Genomic DNA, 23,596 nt, shown 5'->3' on the forward strand with positions numbered 1-23,596 from the left:
CTCTTGCACTATCCTCCAAAAGATCTAACATTGGTGGGTTGTGTAAATCCCTCCCTCACAGGTCAAACCACTTTCTTTTGCATTGTCATAGAGTCATACAGATTTACAGCATGGAAACAGACCCTTCAGCCCAACTCATCCATGCTGACCAGATATCCCAACGTAAACTAGTCCCATTTGCCAGCACTTGGCCTATATACCTCTAAACCCCCCAGATGCCCTTAAAATGCTGTAATTGTACCAACCTCCACCACTTCCTTTTGCAGCTCATTCTATAAACCGTAAACGCACCACCCTCTGTGTGAAATAGTTGCCCCTTAGGTTCCTTTTATATCTTTCCCCTCTCATGCTAAATCTATGCCCTCTAGTTCTGGACTCCCCTACACCAGGGAAAAGACTTTTTCTATTTATCCTATCCATGCCTCTCATGATTTTATAAACCTCTATGAGGTCACCCCTCAGCCTCTGACACTCCAGGGAAACAGTCCCAGCCTATTCAGCCTCTCCCTATAGTTCAAATTGTCCTATCCTAGCAACATCCTTGTAAATGTCTTTTCTGAACCCTTTCAAGTTTCACAACAACCTTCCGATAGGAAGGAGACCAGAATTGCACGCAATATTCCGAAAGTTGCCTAACCAATGGCCTGCAGAGCCGCAACATGACCTCCCAACTCCTATACTCAATGCTTTGACCAAAAAAAGGAAAGCATACCAAATGCCTTCTTCACTATCCTTTCTACCTGTGACTCCACTTTCAAGGAGTAATGAACCTGCACTCCAAGGTCTCTTTGTTCAGCAACACTCCGCAGGACCTTCCCATTAAGTGTATAAGTCCTGCTAAGGTTTGCTTTTCCAAAATGCAGCACCTCTCATTTATCTGAATTAAACTCCATCTGCCACTTCTCAGCCCATTGGCCCATCTGACTAAGATCCCGTTGTAGTCTGAGGTAACCTTCTTCACTGTCCACTACACCTCCAATTTTGATGTCATCTGCAAACTTTCTAACTATACCTCCTATGTTCATATCCAAAAAATTTATATAAATGACAAAAAGCAGTGGTCCCAGCACCGGTCCTTGTGGTACACCACTGGTCACAGGCCTCCAGTCTGAAATGCAACCCTCCACCACCACTCTCTGTCTTCTACCTTTGAGCCAGTTCTGTATCCAAATGGCTAATTCTCCCTGTATTCCGTGAGATCTAACCTTGCTAGCCACTCTCCCATGGGGAACCTTGTCGAATGCCTTACGGAAGCCCATATGGATCACATCCATTGGTCTGCTCTCATCAATGCTTTGTTACTTCTTCAAAAAAACTCAATCAAGTTTGTAGCTTTGATTTCCAGCACGATAAAAGGCGACAACGGACAGTCTCCAGTGAGTGTCTTCCAGACTCCATCTCAACATGACAGTGAGGCCCCGATCATGGCACTGGACTGGTATTGGCGGTTGCTCTGTGCCAGGACCCTTGACTTATAGGTGCCCCCAAGGATGTTGCTGAGGATTACTCACCTAAAGCTTTGAGACACGAAGCAAGCAAGTAGGTTTGCCACATAAACTGCTGGCACACGGTTCAGGTACGAGATTGCAAGATGTACTTACTCTCCTTGACTGGGGACTGTTGCACAGCAAGACCAGCTGCCTGGCTGTGTGATTGCGTAATTGGCAGGAATGCTGTGCATGAATGTTGAGAGAACAAGAAATCTGCCTGGGGATGCAACCTGGTCTAGTCAGTGAGCATGTAAAGTGTCTTTGCAGCAGCCTCCCAATGTTAGTTGCTACAATGTCCTGCACTGCAGGTTTGTACTTTCCAAGTGTCCTGCAATTGGATTGGGGAGATGGCATGAGAGTTTTCAGGATATGGCAAATATTGAATGCCAGGGTCTGTAGAGGAGCAGTGCATGTGGTCGGTGCACACGGATTGTGTCCTAAGATACTTATTCATGCTGACCAATATGGAGGTCCCTTGGAGCAAGTAGTGACCTGAGGTCATCAGGTCCCCCACTTTGACTTCCATGTGGAGAATTCTCAGTGTCTAGTTTGCTCACAGTGCATTCTAGGATGGGAAGCTGTATGGTAATGAGCTGAGATGTGCATGAATAGGTTGTTAACAAGCAATAATTCCCCTGAGTAGGCAACTCACTGCTCCCTCGCAAGAATCACACCTTGACACCTGGAACTTGCTTAAAAGATGTAAAAGGTTGCTTTTGGTGTAGAGATAGGGCATGTGGACTTCTTACACAATTCCGCCATATTTCTTAATGTAGTCCAAATTCTGCCTGTTGACTTTTTATGGAGAAAAAATTAAAAATTGTAACACTTTGTTCCTGCTTAGTCAACACGACACATTTGGTCAACAAGCAAAAGGCAAACTAAAGTGACTATAACCACACAAGGAAATAATAAAAATAGGTCTTTTATGAAGTAAGACTTGACAAACTGCAGATTCATTGTATCAGGCAACTTTCATCACTTGTGTTCACAAGATATCTCAAAATGCCTCTTTTATCAACCACTTTAATATAATTCTGGACATACCTGAAATCTACTGTTTAGTTTACATTGTATCTCAGAAAGCTTACAAAGCAAATATAAGCTACGCTTTTACTTTGTACTGATCAGTTGAAGGATACAAGTGTAGGAAATGGAATTATTTCCACCTTGCAGATCTAGTGTCTCCATTGAAAATGGTCAAGTTAACTACAGCATTCAAATAAAATAAATAAATAAATTAGATTTAAATTAAAAGTTCCCCTGACAATGCACAATAATTACAACGTCAGTAAGGCACCCCTTACCATGCCAGTATAGTGTAATATTTTCCTGTGCTCACATCAGCAATCCCTGACTAACATTGACAATTGAGTACTAAGTTATGTTCAGTTTAGGACCGTGCTGGATTTGAACTCATTCCAGATATGAAAAAATATTTTGCTCCTTACAGTTCAAATGGAAGTAGAAAGGAAGATTTCTATTTAGTAGCGATGATTGCAATAACTTTGCAGTTCTAGTGAACGAAGCCTACATCTTATTTATTTCACTGGCAATCCCATAGTGAGCTGCTTCCAATAATACAGTCTGATTTGCATTTTTCATAGATGCGAGATAATGGTTGTGGACTGCACTCACCTTATTATTCACCACCTCCATTTCTTGGTTCAAGATTGTTCTCAGGGCCCCCTTACATACCCCCACTCATGGCACCAAGAGCCAGTGAAACCGCTGGTGAAATTGAAGTAACCGCAGGTAAGAATATTGGAAATATAAACAGCTATTTAAACAGCTATATACATGCATGTTAGCTTTTATTTCTGTTCAGTTTTCTTACCCTTATTTTCTCCAGAGGTGTTAAAACATTGACTGTTTGCTGGGATTTCATGGATGCTCATTATCCAAGGAGCCTTGATCCAGGTGTGAACTAAATCTGCAGGTGTTCTTGGGCATTTGCAATAAGAAAGGGAAATAAGGCAAATTCAGTTCTTTGTCACCTGACTTCCCATACACAGGAATTTCCAATTGGGCAGTGAACAGGAATCTTGGCTGATTTTCCTGTTGTCAGCCAAGAGATGCTGCAACTGAATGGAGAGCTGCCTACCTCAATCTAAACAGAACTAATTTCAGCATTGAATTGAACCAGGAACTGTCCCTGTCCACATGTTGATGCATTTTCTGTTTTCCATACTTGAGTATCAATAAACAATCAATCTATATTAACTAATGAAAATGGTAAAGGCATCTATGAAATGGGGGGAATTACCTTTTTCTGACATTCACACACAAAAAAAGTGACTTATGTTTTCCTCAAGATCTTCTCATGAAGACACTGGGAGATAATGTGCAGCATTGATCAAGTGGTCTTATATGGATTACTTATTTCCCTTGGGGCAGACAACATAGTTTACACAAACTGGACAGGTTTCTCAAATATACCCATTCATGCTCTGCAGATGATGTCCAATGATACTGTTCTGTCCCTTGAAATAAACAAGGCTTGTGTGGTGCTGCACAAAACAAGTTTCTTCTTCACAAGGTGAACTCAGAGTGTGTATCTGTACATGTCAAGTACTTCATAATCCCTCCAACCATGTGATTATTCTTCACTTTGGGAAGAACAGGGTATACATGTTTAAGAATGTCACAGATAACTATAATACAACCACAGATACTAAACACATACAGTCTTTCCAGCATTGGCTGCTGGATAGATAGGAGGAACACGATCCTCAGTGACTTTCCCCCCCCCCCCCCACCTCCCTTGACCAGTTGTAGCCTTTCCTTTTTAATATAAGTTAATAAAGCAGAGAAAAAAGTCTGGAATCCTCCTGGCCTTCATATCTCAGTCCCAGACTCTTCAGTGCATATATTATGCTCTTTGTGGACTCAGTGGCTCGTGAAGGAAATATTCCAGTTATGTGAAGAAAGGTGTCTTCAAATGATCTGAAGGTCAAATCTTTTTGAAGATCTTTTCAGCCCCTTAGATTAACACATACTAATTTCTGTTTATGGAAACTAGGATTCTGGTGTCTGAGGTTGGATCCCAGTCCTGGTCTCTAGCAAGTGGTTCTACTTGAAAACATAGCTGTGTAGATGTTGGCTCCTGAGAGGATCAGAATCAGTTGTGATTTCATCCCTGCAGTATATTATTCTGTCAAGGCTCATTTCTAAGGCCGCTTGAGCATGGTGTCAAACTTCATAATGTCTCTGGAAACTGTAACCTTCAATAGTAAATTAACTCTTTATAAATGGGTTGGTTTACAATTGCTCTGTAATAGGATAGTGGAAAATTCTCAACCTTCACCAATTCCTTTCCTATTAACAAAAACAACTTATATTTATATAGTGTCTGCAATGTAATAAAACTTCCCAAAGTTTTTCACAGAAGTGTTTCAAAGCAAATTGAAATACCAAGCCATGTATAGTCAAAAGAGTGGTCAGAGGTAGATTTCAAAGTGTACCTTACAGTGAAAGACAAGGGAGATGTTGAGAAAGTGAATTCACTGAGGGTTGAATGTGGGAGATCAGCCAGGAATTTATTGGAGTAGTTGAGTCTAGAACTAACAAAGAATGAGTGAGAGTGTCAACAGAGGATGGGCCGAGGCAGGGGTGAAGCTGGGAGATGATACAAAGCTGGACGTAGGCAGTCCTGAGAGTATGTGATCAGAAACTTTACACAGAGTTGAATAAGATACCAAGTTTATGAACAATCTGGTTGAGTCTCAGACTTTTGCCTGGGAGCAAGATAGAGTCATTGGCTAGGGAATCGAGTTTACAGTTTGGGAACCAAAGACAGTGGCTTTGACCTTCCCAAGATTTAATCAAGGAAATTTCTGGTCATCCAGTACTGAATGCTGGATAAGCAATTTAATAATTTACCAACAGAATAAAGATTCACGAGAGTTTATGGTGAGGTACAGCTGGGTATTATTAGCATACTTGTGAAAACTAATGTGGTGCACAAACAATTATAGGAGGGACATTGGATGGACCCTTGTGGAACACAAGAGGCAATGGTGTAGGAGGAGGAAAAAAAGACATTGCAAATTGTTGCAGTTAGATAGATAAGAATGATGCCAGCTGAATGTAGTATCATCCAGCTGGACTTTGGTGGAGACACATTTGGGGGAGGACAGCATGGTTATTCATATCAAAAGCTACACGCCGGTCAACAGAGAAAGGAGGGGTAGTTTACCTTTGTCACAATCAAATAGGATGTCATTTGGGGCGTTGATAAAAGTTGTTTCGATACCGTGGCGGGGTGAAAACATTACTCAAATATTTTCTTCCAAGAAAAATGGAAGCAAGGTGTTTGGGAAGAGAGGTTGGAGATAGGATGGTAATTGCAAGGACATTAGAATTGGGTTTTTTTTAAGAAGAGAGGTGATTGCAGTAATTTTAAAGGAGATTGAGACTGTTCTTTGGAGAGAACTGTGAACAATACCAGCTAACATGGGGTCCAAAAGTGGAAGTTACCAGTCAGCTATTTAGTCAGAAAAAGGAGAGTGGGAGGTGTGTCTTATGAAGATAGTGTGAACTAAGAAAAGGCATGGGAATATTGTGGAGGAACTAGAGAAAAATGCAATTCAGCGCTGGGGCAGAGGGAGCTGTAAAGGATGGTTTATTGGTGGGCTGGTAGAAGGCAGGAAATGAAGAAAGCTGATCAGATTGTTGTAATCTTAATAACAAAGAAGGCCATGAACTCCTCATACTTACTATTAGATGTGTGGTTGTTTGAAACAGGGGAGAGTGGTTTAAGAAGCAGTTTTCAGTAGAGAAAAGACGCTGGAGTATTTTACATGGTCATAGTGACATCACCCTCTGATTAAATAGTCCTTCTAATTTTGAAAAAATGCTCCAAAGCATTTTCCAAAAAGGGAGACGCAGGTGATGTTGCCAGGGAAACAAGTGATGACATGGACGGTGATCAAGCAAACAAGTGTTTGGAAAGATGACTGAAGGCAGAATTGAAAAAGTAGGTTTTGAAGCAACTGAGCGATTTTGCAAGGCTGAGTGGTTAAGTGAGAGAGTTCAGAGTTTAGGATTTTGAAAACTAAAGATTCTGCCATCAATACTGGAAAGGGACAGGGAGCACACAATGCAGCAGGAATGGTAAGAGTTGGAAATGCGAGTCGGTACATTGGACTGAAGTAAAAGTCACACTACCCAACATTAACTATATATCAGAGCATAAAAAACAAGGTAATATGAAAGGAATAGAAAGTTCACATTTTCATTTAATCATGGGTTGTAGTTTGTCTAATAGATCTTTTTGAAGTGATTGTTTTAAACAAAAATGAAACAGCTTCAATAGATAAGTAATAATTCTTGTATTTTTCACCTGAGTAAAGTAAAGGCAGATCATATATAAAGTATAAAGTCTGTTTGCTAGTGACCTATAGAAACAATGAATTTCCCCGAGTATGAAAACATAACAAGATTTATGTGAGAAATAAATATGATGTCAGCCTGTATTGATGGTATGTTTCTGTCAAGCATGCCCGGATTTTGAAAGGTTTGTTAAATCAGGCAGTGTATAAAGTCTAGTGTATAAAGTTCAAGGTCAGCCATAGATGAGATTATTAAAAAGACCAAAGAGTTAGCAAAAGATCAACAGTGTGATTATAGGAAGCTTCTTCAAATGTAAGATCGGTTGACTATTATTATATTCCTGCCAGTTAGGTCTCAGTTTATTGCATAAAATTGTGTTACTTCTGCTGTATAGAATAGATTTGTATTCCCACTGTTTTCCCCTCACCTCTGAAGGTACCTCGTGGTTGGGTATTTGTTTACATAGACACTATAGGATTTGGTATCATGCTCAATTGACCACTATAAACTAATAGAATATAGTGACCATTCCAGCTCTCTATAAGGGCAACTTAGCTGGTCCCATTCCTCTACCTTTTCTCTGTAGCGCTGTACTCTTACCTTCAGTTCTCTTTATATCCTATCTAAAAGTTGCACATTTTTCAAGTGCAGTTTCAAAAATTTGACATAAAACTCAAGTTCGGGTCAAATGAGTGTTTTATATAGGTTCATCATATCAGGACTCCATGGTTTTTGAACCACTTTCTCAAACTACCCTGTCACCTTTAATGATTTTGCACATAAAATCTCAGCTCCTGCATCCTTTTTAGAATTGAACCATTTATTTTGTCGCCCTTCCTATCAAAGTACATCATTTCACAGATCTGTGCATTAAATTTCATCTGCCATTTGTTGACTCATTCCAGCAGCCTCTGTGTCCTCTTGATCACTATTCTTCTCACTTCAAAATACTTCTGTGTTTTATGTCATCTTAATTTCTTGAAGTTATGCCTTGTAAACCAACTATAGGTTATTAATATCTTATTAGTGTTCCTAGCACCAGCTCGTGAGTTTGGTGACATTGTTATCAGTTTTCTGATCCACTGGCATCCCAAAGTTGTTGAGAGAAAGCTAGAGTCTATTGTTGAGGAAAATAAAGCAGGACATTTAAATAAGCTTAATGCAAACAAACCCTTTGAGATTCCAGTAAATTCTGGAATATTTCGAGCAATGCCTTCACTATTTCTGCCGCCACTTCCTTTAAAACCCTTGGAGGCAGACCCTCAAGCCCTAATGTACTTAGTCCCTTAATTTAGCAAATACTTTGTCTCTCGTAATAGAGACTATTACAAGATCTTTTATCCCATTGGCACCTTGTTTATCTATTATCTTTGAACTGTTTATAGTGTCCTCCGCTATGAAGACCAATGCAAAATATTGGTTTAAATTATCTGCCATTAAATCTTATTAATTCCTCAATTGCATCCTCCAGGGATGTCACACTCAGCTATTGTCTTTTTATATACATATAGAAGGGCTTGCTGTTTATATTTACTTTCATCATCAATTTTCTCCTCCTCTATTAGTTTTTAGTCATCAGCTGCTGGTTCTTAAAAGCTTCCTAAACCTCTGGTCAATCACTAGTTTTTGCTGTTTTGCATTTTATTTGATTGGATAGTCTCCTTGACAAGCTTTATTAACAATGAGTGATCCATCCTTCTCATTGAGTCCTTTTCGATATGAATAAATTTATGCTGATGAAATAGCTACTGAAATATATGGCACTGCTCATTCATTGACTTTCTCCTCAGTCTATTTTCCCAGCTGCCTTTAGACAACTCTTTCTACATCCCTCTGTAACTGCCCTTATTTAAGCTGAGGTCACTGGTATGAGATCTGAGTTGCTCTCCCTCAGACTGAATTCGAATTTCTACCCTCTATAGGATGTTAACTGTAAGAAGGGGCAACTTTTTCACGCAGAGGGCGGTGCGTGTATGGAGTGAGCTGCCAGAGGATGTGGTGGAGGCTGGTACAATTGCAACATTCAAGAGGCATCTGGATGGGTACATGAATAGGAAGGGTTTGGAGGGATTTGGGCCGGGTGCTAGCAGGTGGGACTAGATTGGGTTGGGATATCTGGGCGACATAGACGGGTTGCACTGGAGGGTCTGTTTCCATGCTGTACATCTCTATGACTCTATGTTTTATTAATCCTAGCTTGTTACACATTTCTAGATCTAAAAAAGGCTCTTCCCAGTAGGTTCTACAACATTCTGCACAAAGAAGCAATCCTGATATACACCAGACATTTGTCTTCCATGTTAGCCTTCTCATCTGATTTGTCCAGTTAGTATGCAGATAAAATCACCCATGATCATTGTGGTGTCCTTCTTATGTGCCTCCATTAGTTGCTGAATTACATTTTAGTTGACCATGAGGCATCTCTTCGGGGGCCTATAGGCAACTTCCAACCATGACTTCTTTCCCTTACTATTTCTTTCCACCCAAACTAATTCAATGTCACAATCTATTGCACTGCTCACCACTGATTGATTCTCTCGTTTATTAACAAGTATTCCTTTTCACCTGTTTTCTGGAATGTCAAATACCCTTGAGTTGTCAGTCTTAACCACTCTGTAAACACAGAGTCAGAGAGCATGGAAACAGACCCTTTGGTCCAACCAGTGCATGAAAAACATAATCCCAAACAAAACTAATCCCACCTGCCTGCTCCTGGCCCATTTCCCTCCAAACCTTTCCTATGCATATATCTATCCAAATGTCTTTCAAATGTTGTAACTGTACCTACATTCACCACTTCCTCAGTTCATTCCACACCCGAACCTCCCTCTGTGTAAAATAAATCGACCCTCATGTCTTTTTTAAATCTCTCCTCTCACCTTAAAAATGTGCCCCCAGCCTTGAAATTCCCCATCCTAGGGAAAAGACACCTACAATTCACTCTACCTACACCTCATTATTTTCTAAACTTCTATAAGGTTGCCTCTGAACACCCTACGTTGTAGTGAAAAAAGTCCCAGCCTATCCAGCCTTTCTTTATAACTCAAACCTTCCATACCCGACAACATTCTGGAAAATCTCTTCTGAACCCTCTCCAGTTTGATAATATTCTTCCTGTAACTGGGTGACCAGAACTGAACACAATCTTAAGAATAGCTACCAAGTCATTTTAACTTATTTCAATTTGTGCCATCAATTCATGTATCTTGCAACAAATGGTGCGTGCATTCAGATAAAGAGCCTTAAGCTTTAAATTTTTGCCAATGCTGTATTACTCTCTCTCTGATTCTAATTTCTGCTGCACTCTTTTGCATCTACTCCTTCTTGACACACTTCATTATTGTCCACCTCTTCCTTACCCTGCACTAGTGCTCTCTTATTTCGTTTTTTCAGTTCTTAAACTTCTCTTCAATTGAATGTCACCCACTAATAAGTTTAAATCCATATCTACAACCCTAGCTGCACAATTCACCAGAACACTTGGCCCCATTATTGTTCAGTTGAAGCCTGTCCCAATGGAACGGCTCTCTCTTTCCACAGCACAGGTGCCAATGCCCCATTAATTGGAAGCCATTTCTCCCATACCAATCTTTGAGTCACGCATTTACCTGTCTAATTTTATTTACCGAACACCAATTTGCACATGGCTAAGGTAGTAATCCAGAGATTATCTTCATCGTTCTCCTTTTAATTTAAGCCCATGTTGCAAATGATCTGTCAGCAGAATGCTTTTCCTTGTCCTATCCATGTCCTTAGTACCTATAATGGACCATAACAACTGGAAACTTGCCTCCCCACTCCAATTTCCTCCCCAGCCCAGAGATATCCTGAACCATGGCACCAGAGAGACAGCACAACCTTTGGAACTCTTTGCCTATGATGCATAGAGCAATATCTATGCCCCTAAGTAAGCTATCCCTATTACTACAACATTTCTTCCTCCACTTGAATTGCATTCAGAACTACAGTGCTGTGGTCAGCTCACACATTCTCCCTTCAGTCTGTGCTCTCGTCCACACTGGGAGCAAGAGCCTTGTACCTATTGGACAAGGACATTGGCTGAGATTCCTCCAAAATGTAACTTCTGGATTTACATGCCTGCCTTACCTACAATCACACCTGACCATGGACCCAATATGATAGAATTAATCCACAGGGTGTGAATGCCTCCTTAATCTCACTGTCCAGGTAACTCTTCCTCTCCCTGGTGTGTCACAGTGTCTGCAGTTCAGCACTCTCCTCCCATTCCACCTCAAAGCGGCTCATTGACTCTGAGCCAAGGTTCCTCAAGTTGACACCACTTGCTGTAGACATGGTTACCATGGACTGAGCTGGAATCCACCTGCTTCTACATTCCACAGCTGTAATACATTGCCTTCCCAGCCACCTTCAATCTGTTTTATTAATTGATTTGGATATTAACTATTTTAAAAGTGAATTTCCTAACTGTTCTGTTCAGCTGCAACAAGATCTTCTGATTTAAACCATTTGGTTAATCAAAAGACACAGAAGATATACCGACCAATTCCCGGCCTGTTTTCCTGTGCTATCACACGTGGGCTCTAACAGGTAGAAATAGGCTGAAGTGGCTGTCTCCTGCCTGTTTTTATCACCTGTTGTCACCAACCTAACACAGGCCATCTCATCACTTTAAGAAGCTACCGACCCATTCTCCTACATAGTTTGAGAAGTTGCTGGTTCAGCATTCTCTCTTGCTTGATTTGAAGCTGCTGTCTGGTGCTGTTTCAGAAGCACATGCCCCAACTCTATTTTGCTCTGTCTTTGTCACATCAATTCCAACTTGCTGCAAACTCCTTCCAGTCCAGTTCACAGCGATGCTGACTCCCTGCACACTCCTCCCAGTTCTCTTGACAGCAATGCTGTCTCCCTGCACTCTCCTCCCATTCCACTTCACAGCGATGCTGAATCCCTGCACACTCCTCCCATTCCACCCCACAGCGATGCTGACTCACCGCACACTCCTCATATTCTGTTTCACAGCAATGCTGTCTTCCTGCTCACTCCTCCCAGTCCACCTCACAGTGATGCTGACTCACTGCACACTCTTCATAGTCTGTTTCACAACGATGCTGACTCACTGCACACTCTGCATAGTCTGTTTCACAGCGATGCCACCTGCTGCACACACTTCTCAGTCCCTCATGTAATGCAATGTCTCATTAACTTAGAGATCTAAAATGATTGCACTGATTTAGATTTAGTTAACTTAATGAATAATAAATGTCTCAAGTCATGTAGAATGTAACATTTGCGAGAAAGTTCATGACAAATATCTGTAATTACTTCTAATTCTGCTTTTCCATGGGCATTTGAATACTGTTCATTTATTTGTATCTGATTCTTTTCCTGTGCTCATCAGTTTCAAAACATTCCTTACCTTTGGTAACAAAATGCCAGTTTGCCATTTGCTTCTACATCTGAGAACTCCCTCAACTTGGATCATCGTACAGCTTGTGATTATTGTTATGACACAGAGACAGACAGCTGAACCAAATCAGCTTTTTGACATCTGTATTTGTAACACAGTAAAATTAAACGACTGAATATTTCCAAATAGCCTCTCCAGTGATTCTTAACCAGACGTTTGAATAACCAATCCCAGACTTTGCAAATAATTAGTTGGTTTTGTGAACTGTCTTGATGTATGCATGATGAAAAGTGGTTTTGTATCCTAAACAAAAGACTTAACTACTTATTAGACACACAATCATTTTAGTAGAGAGAATATTAAACAAGGTAAATTGATTAATGTCTGTCTTTTAAGTGCAAAATACATTTTATAGCCACATTCACATAAAAGACAGACAGCCAAACAAACATAGTTAAGAGATAAATAAAAGAAAATAATAAAACTGGCCAGATTATTTTAATGGCTTTCACGATGCACTGTTTCACAGGTATAAATGTGAATTCTTTGGCTGCTTTTCTAAAACATTGATGAGGGTCACCTTCTCAATTCAACCAGGCAAAGGCAGCAGTACTGCTACTCTTGGTAATCTTTGGGCATTCAGAAGCTGGTGTAGCACATTCAGCAGAGAGCTTTCAAATCCTCATGCTGTCTTAGCAACGGCCCAGAACTATCTCTCAGAAAATGTAGCTCAAAAAGAATTTTGGTTCCACTCTGACAGACTGATTGTCTTTTCCTGAGCCTCACTTGCCATTCAACAATTATCATCTGCTTGAACATAAGGTCTCTTCCACACTTGCTGGAACCATTTCCCAGTTACTGACCTTCTTAATAGTCAACTGCTGCTATCATTTTGAACACAAAGCTTTATCCAGGCTTGCTGGATCTGTTAGAACTTTCTCAGTAAAGCTCAGGCTACAATTAGCCTCTAGGCCTGACCTCACAACAAACACAGCTTGATTGGGCTGTTGTTTTCCTTTTACCACAAGTATCCCCAAAGTCCACATTCACCATCAGCACACAATTCAAACTTGATCAAAGAATAAAAACAAAAATAATGAAAAACCAGTGGAAGTTTGAACAATTTTCTGTCCATCATTTTGCTATTGAATCTCTTTCAAACAACATCTTACCATTTTTGTCATTTATTCAATGACTATCAGTATATTTTTTTCCTACCTATCAAACATTTCACTTTCTGCTGCTAAAAGACAGGACAATTCACAAGAACTATCAATGGAAAAGAAAAACAACACTTTATCTGTGTATGAGGATTGATGGGATGGCGTCTGATTTGTAGTGATGTTGCCGTGGATAATGTGTCTGTTAATGATGACTTACAATTAACTGCCAAGTTTTGTTTACAATTTAAGCCTGGCAATGTGATTGATCAAGGCATTGCCAAGGAGAAATGAACCAGAGAATGGCAGTCACCTGTTTTGTTGAGTTGCAACAGGCACACTGCACATATCTCATGTATTTCATCTGTTTCAATGCAACAAAATAGTTAACAGCCATTCTCTAGTTCATTTCTGGATGGGTTAACCCTATATTACAAGATTAGCTTACATTATTTATTATGTCCTATGAAATCAATCTTTACTATTTATTAAGGTTAAGTTTATTTTCTATTTTGGTATTAATTGGTTTGATCTTGGCCAAGCTCACTTAGTTAAGACTAATACCAATCAGAAGGATTAGTGGTAGTGAAGAAATCCAAGGTATTTCAGATAGTTCCAGAGAATACAGCCTTACACCATGATATCACCATCCACCCAACCAAGTAGCTAATTGTTCAGTTTTATTCTTTCCACCAAAAGTCTTATTGAATCAATTACCATACAATCAGAGTCTTCACAAATATCAAAGTGATAGAAGGTGTCACGGATAGAGCTATCACATAGCACTTACCAAAACCTGCTCAATGATGCTCATGTTGGATTCTGCCAGGATGACACAGCTTCAGCAGTCAGTACAGACTCAGTTCAAACATGGACAAAGGGGATGAATTTAAGAGAATAGGTAATATTTCTAGCATCAAGATAACATGTGATTGAATATGACACATAGGCAGTTTAAGGGTGGCATGGTGGCTCAGTGGTTAGCACTGCTGCTTCACAGCAGCAGGGACCTAGATTCAATTCCTGCCTCTGAGAACTGTCTGTGTGGAGTTTGCACATTCTCCCCGTGTCTGCATGGGTTTCCTCCGGGTGCTCCGGTTTCCTCCCACAATCCAAAGATGTGCAGGTGAGGTGAATTGGCCATGCTAAATTGCCCATAGTGTTAGGTGTAGGGGAATGGGTCTGGGTTGGTTTCTCTTCGGGGGGTCGGTGTGGATTTGTTGGACCGAAGGGCCTGTTTCCACACTGTAGGGAATCTAATCTAAAAATCAATATGGACTAAAAATCAATGTTATCTCACTAATGCCCTATACAACTGAAGCACAAGATCCTTATGTTTATATTCACCCCCTCTTGTAAAAAAGGATAATATTCCATTAGCCTTCTTAATAACTCACTGTACCAACATACTGATATTTTGTGACCCATGCATGAAAACACCTAAATCCCCTTGCATCTCAGAATTCTGCGGTCATTCTCCAATTAAATACTATCTTTTTAATCTTCCTGCCAAAATGAACAACTTCTAATCCTCCACACTTTGCTCCCATCTGCTGGATTTTTGCTCACTCACTCTATCTGTCAGTATCGATCTGCATCCTTGGTATGTCATCTTCACAACACCTTTTCTTGCCTACTTGACACAAATGATAAAATATTGAGCACCCAGCTCTATACAATTCCCTTGTCATTTCCTGGCACTATTAAAAAGATCCATTTATGTGTACTCTCTGTTTTCTGTCAGCCAGTCTTCTATCCCTAGTGTGCTACTCTGTACACTTTAAAACCATCTTGCTCCTACTTCATGTGGAAATTTTCCAATGCCTTGAGGAACTCCAAGTACAGTATACCAACAAGGCCTCTGTATAAACAGTGCATGTTATTCTTTCAAAATGTTGCAATAAATTAATTAAACAAGATTTCCCTTTCATAAAACAATGCTGGCATTTCCTGATTACTCATGAGTTTTTCCAAGTGTCCAAATATAATTTGCTTAATGATCAATTCTAACACATTTCCCACTACAACTGGTGAGCTTACTGGCCTATAGTTGTCTATTTTCTGCCTCTTTTCCTTCTTTTGCTTCTTCCCATTCCAATGCAACATTTCAATTATCTGAAGAACTTTGGAAAATAAACAGCATCTACTATCTCATTAGAAGATATCTTAAAAAGAGAAGATCTCTTTTAAGATCCTAGGGTGAAGACTGAGGGCGGTGGGTGGAGGATTGCTTTTCAGACTCGAGGCCTGTGACCTGTGGACTACCACAAGGATCGGTGCTGGGTCCACTACTTTTCATCATTTATATAAATGATTTGGATGTGAGCTTAAGAGGTGTATTTAGTAAGTTTGCAGATGACACCTAAATTGGAGGTGTAGTGGACAGTGAAGAAGGTTACCTCAGAGTACGATGGGATCTTGGTCAGTTGGCCAATGAGCTGAGGAGTGGCAGATGGAGATTAATTTAGATAAATGCGAGGTGCTGCACTTTGGGAAAGCAAATCTTAGCAGGACACATATACTTAATGGTAAGGTCCAAGGGAGTGTTGCTGAACAAAGAGACCATGGAGTGCAGGTTTATAGCTCCTTGAAAGCGGAGTCGTAGGTAGATAGGATAGTGAAGGCAGCATTTGGTATGCTTTCCTTTATTGGTCAGAGTATTGAGTACAGGAGTTGGGAGGTCATGTTGCGGCTGTACGGGACATTGGTTAGGCCACTGTTGGAATATGGCATGCAATTCTGGTCTCCTTCCTATCAGAAGAATGTTGTGAAACTTGAAAGGTTTCAGAAAAGATTTACAGGGTTGGAGGATTTGAGGTATAGGGAGAGGTTGAATAGGCTAGGGCTGTTTTTCCTGGAGCATCAGAGGCTGAGGGGTGACCTCATAGAGGTTTTTTTGTTAAATCATGAGGGGCATGGATGGGATAAATTGACAAGGTCTTTTCCCTGGGGTGGGTGAGTCCAGAACTTGAGGACATAGGTTTATGGTGAGAGGGGAAAGATATAAAAGAGACCTAAGAGGCAACCTTTTCATGCAGGGAGTTGTGCGTATGTAGAATGAAGCTGCCAGAGGAAGTGGTGGAGGCTGGTACAATTGCAACATTTAAAAGGCATCTGGATGGGTAAATGAATAGAAAGGGTTTGGAGAGATATGGGCTGGCAGGTGGGACTAGATTGGGTTGGGATATATGATCAACTTGGATAAATTGGACCGAAGGGTGTATTTCCGTGCTGTACATCTCTATGACTCTATGAAGGCCATCGGGACTTATCAACCTGAAGTTCCATCAGTTTGCTCAGCACTGGTTCCCTACTTCCTCTCTACCTTCAACCTCTTGATTTACAGGTATTACTTGTATTACCTGTATTACAGTACTGTAAAGTACCTTCACAAGTATCACTATAGATAATGCCTGTGATTACTGGTAATTACAGGTATTACAGGTAATATAAAATATTACAGAGATATTGTTTGTATCCTCTATACATTGAAGACAAAATCAAAATATTTATTCATTACAACCATCACTTCTTTGTTAGTCAATAATAACACCCCATTCTCACCCTTGGAGGAAATGTGCTTACTTTATATAATTTCTTTGTTTTTGGATATCCTGGAAGACTCTTACTATATGAATAGTATGGCTTGTGTCATCAGAAGTTTTCTAGCTTGCTTAACTTCATATTTACTAAAAACACTGAAATGGCTGATGTGGCCTTTGATTTTGTTTGGTGTTTCATCAGTAGAGCACATCTCTTGCCTTCCTTAGACCTGACTCAATTCATTGGTAAAAACAATGACTGCAGATGCTGGAAACCAGATTCTGGATTAGTGGTGCTGGAAGAACACAGCAGTTCAGGCAGTATCCAGGTAGCTTCGAAATCGACGTTTCGGGCAAAAGTCCTGATGAAGGGCTTTTGCCCGAAACGTCAATTTCGAAGCTACCTGCTCTTCCAGCACCACTAATCCAGAATCAATTCATTGGTGTCTTGCATAGTTGCACTTTAGCATATCGCTTCTCAACACCTGAGGGATAATGACTCTGTTTCCTTTCCTGATGCTTACAAACCATACTTTCACCACTACTTTTTGCAAAAGCTAGAGAGTTGTATTTTGTTGGGTAGCTCTCCTGATTTGAGTAATGCGCTTTTCTGTTAGATTCAATGCCAATCTTGGTTAATAACTTCCAGAGCATATTGAGCTGTTGCTGCATGTTGGATATGGAAGACTTCACACGTTGTTGTAGCATTCTCTACTTTTTTCACCAGGAGTACTGCTGTCCACAGCATGTACTCCATTTATATCTGTCTCCCTTGCTTGTGTGTCCCATCTAACTTTTATCTTTGTAGCCAGAGTAACATTCTATAAAGATAATTTGGATCATTTAGTTGTGGCTTAAGAAAAATGTTTTGAAGTGGCTTTTGATTGGACTTGGCACTCAGCTTGTCTTCCAAGCTATGAAAATATTATAAGCAAAGTCAATGGCCAGACACTTTTCCTAGATCTAAGTATAATATTGTTCTGTTTGTGTTAACGGCCTGAATGTAAATGAAAACCCGTTTTCCGCCTATATTTGAGTTGCTCCAGGTCCTGTATTGCTGGTGTCACATGGCAGGGCGATGACATCATTTATATAATAGCATTTGATCAGTGATACTGCTGTCAGTAGTAAATGCTGTAAATGCTGCCATTTAGTGATAATGCCCTGATATCACTACACGTCCCTTTTGTGAGTTGGTGTAATGGTAACGATAAATTGAGCAAGTATTTGGCTGAACATTTGTTGAATCCAACAAATATTGTACTGCGCCAGCTCTCATATTTTTGAAATCTGAACAAAGCTAAATTTCTGTCAATGCATTCAATGAAGAAGAATCATACTGGACTGAAACATTAATCCTATTTCTCTCCTCATAGATGCTGTCAGGCCTGCTGAGTTTCTCCAGTAGTTTTTGTGTTTGTTTCAGATTTCCAGCATCCGCTGTATTTTACTTTTATTTGTTGCATGGTATAGAGTGATTTGTTAAAATCTTCAGCTGAGATCTCTCCAGTGGCCAGCTATACTTGGTTGTTACAGTTTCTTTTAGCTATATGCTTATTTGCAATAGTATTTGGTTTCTTGGAGTAAGAACAGTGCTTTGCCCATGCTGGACATGCCTTCTTTGTGCATATCCTCCATAATATTTGCATCCTGTCCTTTTTCTTCTACTCTTTGAGACTGAGGTTTGAATGCAAGGTTTGTTCTGTTCTTCCATAAATATGCTTTAGCTACTAATTTCCAACCTCAGCGCTTCTGCACTGGTCCACTGCATTCCTGAGAGGAAGCTTTTCCTTTCTCAGTAGATATGGTCTCACTGCAGGATCTTCTTTTGCCTTGCCAAATCCTGTCTTTTATTCGATTGTCTTTTGGTTGTGCAAATTCACAGGATTCTGTGACCTCAGTTAATGAAATCACATTTTGATTAATGGACTCTCTCTCACCTTGAGCCTCACAATTGAACACGAGACATTCAGAAATCATGTTTGTTTGAGTTTCAAAGAATGCCTTAAGGGTCTTCAAAATTTCTGCAGTATTTGTCTTCCATTCTTAAGAATGTTGGGTGGGATACGCCTTGAAACAGTCCCCTACTAGCCACACTTAGCAGATCTAGCTTGTAAAACTGACCTATTTTGCATGTTATGCTTCATATCACTTTATATTTCAATTGGCGCTAGGAGAGGAATAGTTGAAGCCAATGTCTCTTTACCTAGAGCTTCCTGTGACCTGTTGGCATTGTTCTTTTTAAGTTACTTTCAGTTGCTGCTTTCAAGGCTCTGAACGTTCCTGTGTTTGTCAGTAGTATTCTTTTGTCTGTCAGTCAGTAGCTATGCATTTTCACAGCTCTTCTACACTCAATCTCTGAAAGAATGTTCTGTGCTAACAAGGCTTAGAGACAAAAAAATCTGCAGATGCTGGATTCCAAAGTAGACAAGCAGGAGGCTGGAAGAACACAGCAAGCCAAGCACCATCAGGAGATAGAGGAGTCGAACTCTCCACCTGCTGATGCTACCTGCTTGTCTACTGTACTAGCAGCAGACTAGTTCATTATACTTTATCTTTATTAAAGTGCTTGTGGGCACAATGGTAGAAATTACATTTCTATTCCAAGGAGAGATCTAAAGGTTAAGACTGCACCCTTGTTGAGGTGCACCCTCACCTTCAAGGGTGAGGATCGGAGTGGGAGTTGGTCAATGATGTACTTGATAAAGTAGCACTGAATTCCCAAGTGCATTGTACCTTGATGTTACTCAATAGTTTTTAAAACTCTGAAGTATCTAGCATTTGATGGAGCACTCAAACAGCAATTATCATAATGAGGTGACATTGTGGTAACTTACTTACTGAAATTAAGATGATGTAGGGATGAAGCTAATTTTAAAATAAAGTCGCATATTCTGCATCAATTTCTGCTCACTAACCAACAGCAACTTGGTTGAATCCACCTGGATTAATTTTAATATGCATTTGGTCTTGAAAATTTACCCTGAGGAACTCTGCATTTGTCAAAGTCGCCCAGCCGATATGTGGAAGAGAACTCTGATTTTGGACACCAGTGAGCCATTGATACACAATGAAATATATTGATGGGAACACCTCTGGGTAAATGCAGACTGTGTCCTTGATATGCTAATTCCTATTAACGAAGTGCTGTATGGAGTATGGGAAATCAATCTCGTGGCTAAACAAAAGTGCTGTGCAAAGGAGAGCTTTCCTAAAGAATGCATCTATTGAAGTGTGTACGCCATAGAACAGAGGAGGGATATCCTTCCAGTATTAGCATTACAAAAGGAGCCAAAAGAAAAACTAAACAAACATGTAGGAAAGTGTGGGCTAAACTAATTGAAGTGCAAATGTGCCTAATATTTGTGAAATGCTGTTAAAATAAGTTCATGTTTGCTACCTAACTTCCAATTCTATATTTTTATTACAGAGACAGCCACTGACAGCCAGGATTCAGGGATGATCTGTCTTGGAAGTCAAAGTTCTTCTCAGGAAAGCAATTGATTCCTGGCAAATAAGTATTTGGGAAGCAAAGCTCCCTTCCAGTTTGACTGCAGATTCCCTGTTACCTGTGCATGTTAGCAATATTTACTTGTTGAAGTGTTCTCCCTGCAATGAATGCCTTAAAGCTGTTCTTTGCCACTGCCCACTCTCCCCAAATGGTTTTTAAACATTTACCGAATAATATTTTCAGGTAAAACACAATTTTATATCCCTGGAGATTTGTAGAAATGTAACAGTCAAACTCTGACTAGCATTTACCTCTTGCCCATTACTATCCCATCCTAAAGTTCTACTTTAAAATTCTTTACTTATAACTTTGTGTTGTGTGGAATCCTGTTATTACTCAGAAGTAACCCTTCATATAACAAGAAAGCCTGCGCTATCTGATTGCTTTTGTCAAGAGAACAAAATGATTGTGGCCCCTAATCAATAATTTGGTCATCACTCACGGTGAAGCCAAACCTAGCAATTTCACACTTGGCTGACTTTTACCGAACTTATGTAGCCTTGTAGTATTACAGTTATGATGTATTGTTTTATACAAAGAATCCTGGATGATCTAAATGGATATATCAAAGAAATTTACAACCAGTTTCTCTACACCAACATGCAGTTCGTCAAGTACAGACTGAATTGAATTTTCCACAGGATTGATTTTATTTCTTTCTGGTTCGCTCTGCACTTTGCTTGGAACGAATCTAGTGGTTGTGATTTGTGGCATATTGTGGCATAATCAGTAATTAATATGTCAATAAACAGTAAGTGTTTTGAAACGCTTGACCAGTGACTGACACAAGCTCTGGGAGTAGCCAAGAAAATTGTATTATTTTAGCTTAATGTGAAAAATGTTTCCATCCAACATTAGCACTGATATCATAGCATGAGATCCTTTATTATTTCCCTGCAGTAATATTAGCCATTTATCATAGAAAGGAAGAAAACCGAATGCTGTTCCTTCAAATATTTGAACTTTTAATAAAAGTCTTGTCATTTGTGGACTGTTCACTCTGTGAACACTTATGATTTAAAAGGCGAAAATGTCTTAATGATTCTGTTTTTTTCTTGGAAGAAGAAAGTACATGAATTATTGCTCCAAAACTTCACTGATCTATAGTGATTCTGTGGAACTGCTCTACAGATATGAACTGTTGGTTATGAACAAAGACCCTGCAGTGAAATTCCTGAGGTCCAGTGCGAGGAAGTCGGTATTGAGGTCAATAATAAGAACAGAAAATACTAGAGACAAACAGTAAGCCCATCAACGTGGGAAAGCAAATTAGCTTTGACTTTGTTTGACAGAGAAGCTCTTATAGAGCTGATCAAATTAGGGTCCCAGGGTCAGGCAAAAGAGATCAGGTATTACATGACAATTGTTTTTTAACAGGGACAGCTACTATATTAAACAACTCGCACATAGATTTTAAGATGTTGTGGAATACAGTAGCATCAATTATATAAGATGCCTAGACTAAAGATCCAGAGATATGAATTCAGATTCCAACTTGGTCGCTGGAGAACTTAAATTAAATAAATCTGGAAAACAAAAAGTATCTTAATGGTTACCACAAAATTACAGGATTGTTACAAAAACCCATCTAGATCACTAATGTCATTTAGGGAAGGGAATCTGCAAGCCTCCCTTTATGTGATGCTTGACTGCCCTCTGACTTAGCAAAGCAAAATACTTGGTTTTTCACGGGCAATCAGAGATAAGCAGTAAATGCTGGCCACATGCTGTGAATGCAAGGGAGAAAAAGAGCTACAAAATGAAAAAGAATGTGATGGAATGAGATTCAAGCAGCAGACTGTCATAATCTGATTTTGGCAGAGTCACCAATGCTGAAGAATCTATGGAGAAGACAAAATGATGCTCATGAATTTAGCATTGGCTCTGTTGGAACAATTCAAGAGGAAAGGCAGGGACACATCAGATTGAAGGTGTTGGAATAGCAAGCAGAGACCAGAAGGACAATGCTAGCAGATAAAACACCATACAAATTTATCAGTGCATTCTATAGTAGTAGCTTTGTACAACTGTCGAGCACAATTCTCGACATTAGCAGCTCTTAATTTCACTCAAAAGCCAGATGATGAATTAGGAAACAAAACACCAATCTTTTTACTTAACACCAGGTTTATTTATAGAATAAGATATTCTCTTTATCTGCCTCAGCCCCAACCAACGCCCAATGTCACAATTGTCTTTCTTAACATACACTCAAGGTATTTAATCAATCGCGGAATTATGACAAAGCAGAAGGAGGCCATTCAGTCCACCATATCTGCATCAGCTGTCTGAACACTTTGACTTAGTGACAATCTCTTGCCTTTCCCTGTGACCATGCACATTGTTTCTTTTAAATTATCATCTAAAACAAAGAACAAAGAAAGAACAAAGAAAATTTACAGCCCAGGAACAGGCCCTTCTGCCCTCCAAGCCTGAGCTGATCCAAATGTACTGTGTAAACCCGTCACCCAATTCCTAAGCATCTGTATCCCTCTACTCCTCACATACTCATGCATCTGTCCAGACGCATCTTAAATGAATCTACCGTGCCTGCCTCTACCACCTCTGCTGGCAACGCGTTCCAATCGCCCACCACCCACTGTGTGAAGTACTTACCGCTGTATCCCCCTTAAACTTTCCACCTCTCACTTTGAAAGCATGACCTCTCATTTCCACACTGTAAGTAATCTAATCTTCATTATTAACTCTCCACCTTTACATTTTCTAAGACCTCCAGCATTTCCTTTTCTGTAATGTGAACTGTTTTAAAAACACCCAATGTTTATTTCCGAGTTCTCTAGCCTCTATTTCTTTTCCCACAGTATAAACTAATGCGAAATATTCAGTTAATATCTCTCTCATCTCCTGAGGTTCATTGGGTTCACTCCCAGGTACTGTAACTATAAGTATATCCCACACAAACCCTTGATTACATCACACTGGCCATTCAGTACAATGTGTCTGTACTGACTCTTTGAGGTTAGGGATAGATGTTTGATTAGTCTCGGTCAAGTCAGCATAAGGAGGAAGGAAATGTTGGGTATGCTAAAAGGCATTAAGGTAGATGATGGGCTTTGAATTCTGGACCCTAATCACACTGTGCAAGAAACATTTTTCATTTTGCATTTGCTTCTATTACGAAATAATTTACATCTGTGCCCTTTGGTTCT

This window comes from Chiloscyllium punctatum, chromosome 7 (assembly GCF_047496795.1).
Source record: "Chiloscyllium punctatum isolate Juve2018m chromosome 7, sChiPun1.3, whole genome shotgun sequence".
Classification (NCBI taxonomy): Eukaryota; Metazoa; Chordata; class Chondrichthyes; order Orectolobiformes; family Hemiscylliidae; genus Chiloscyllium; species Chiloscyllium punctatum.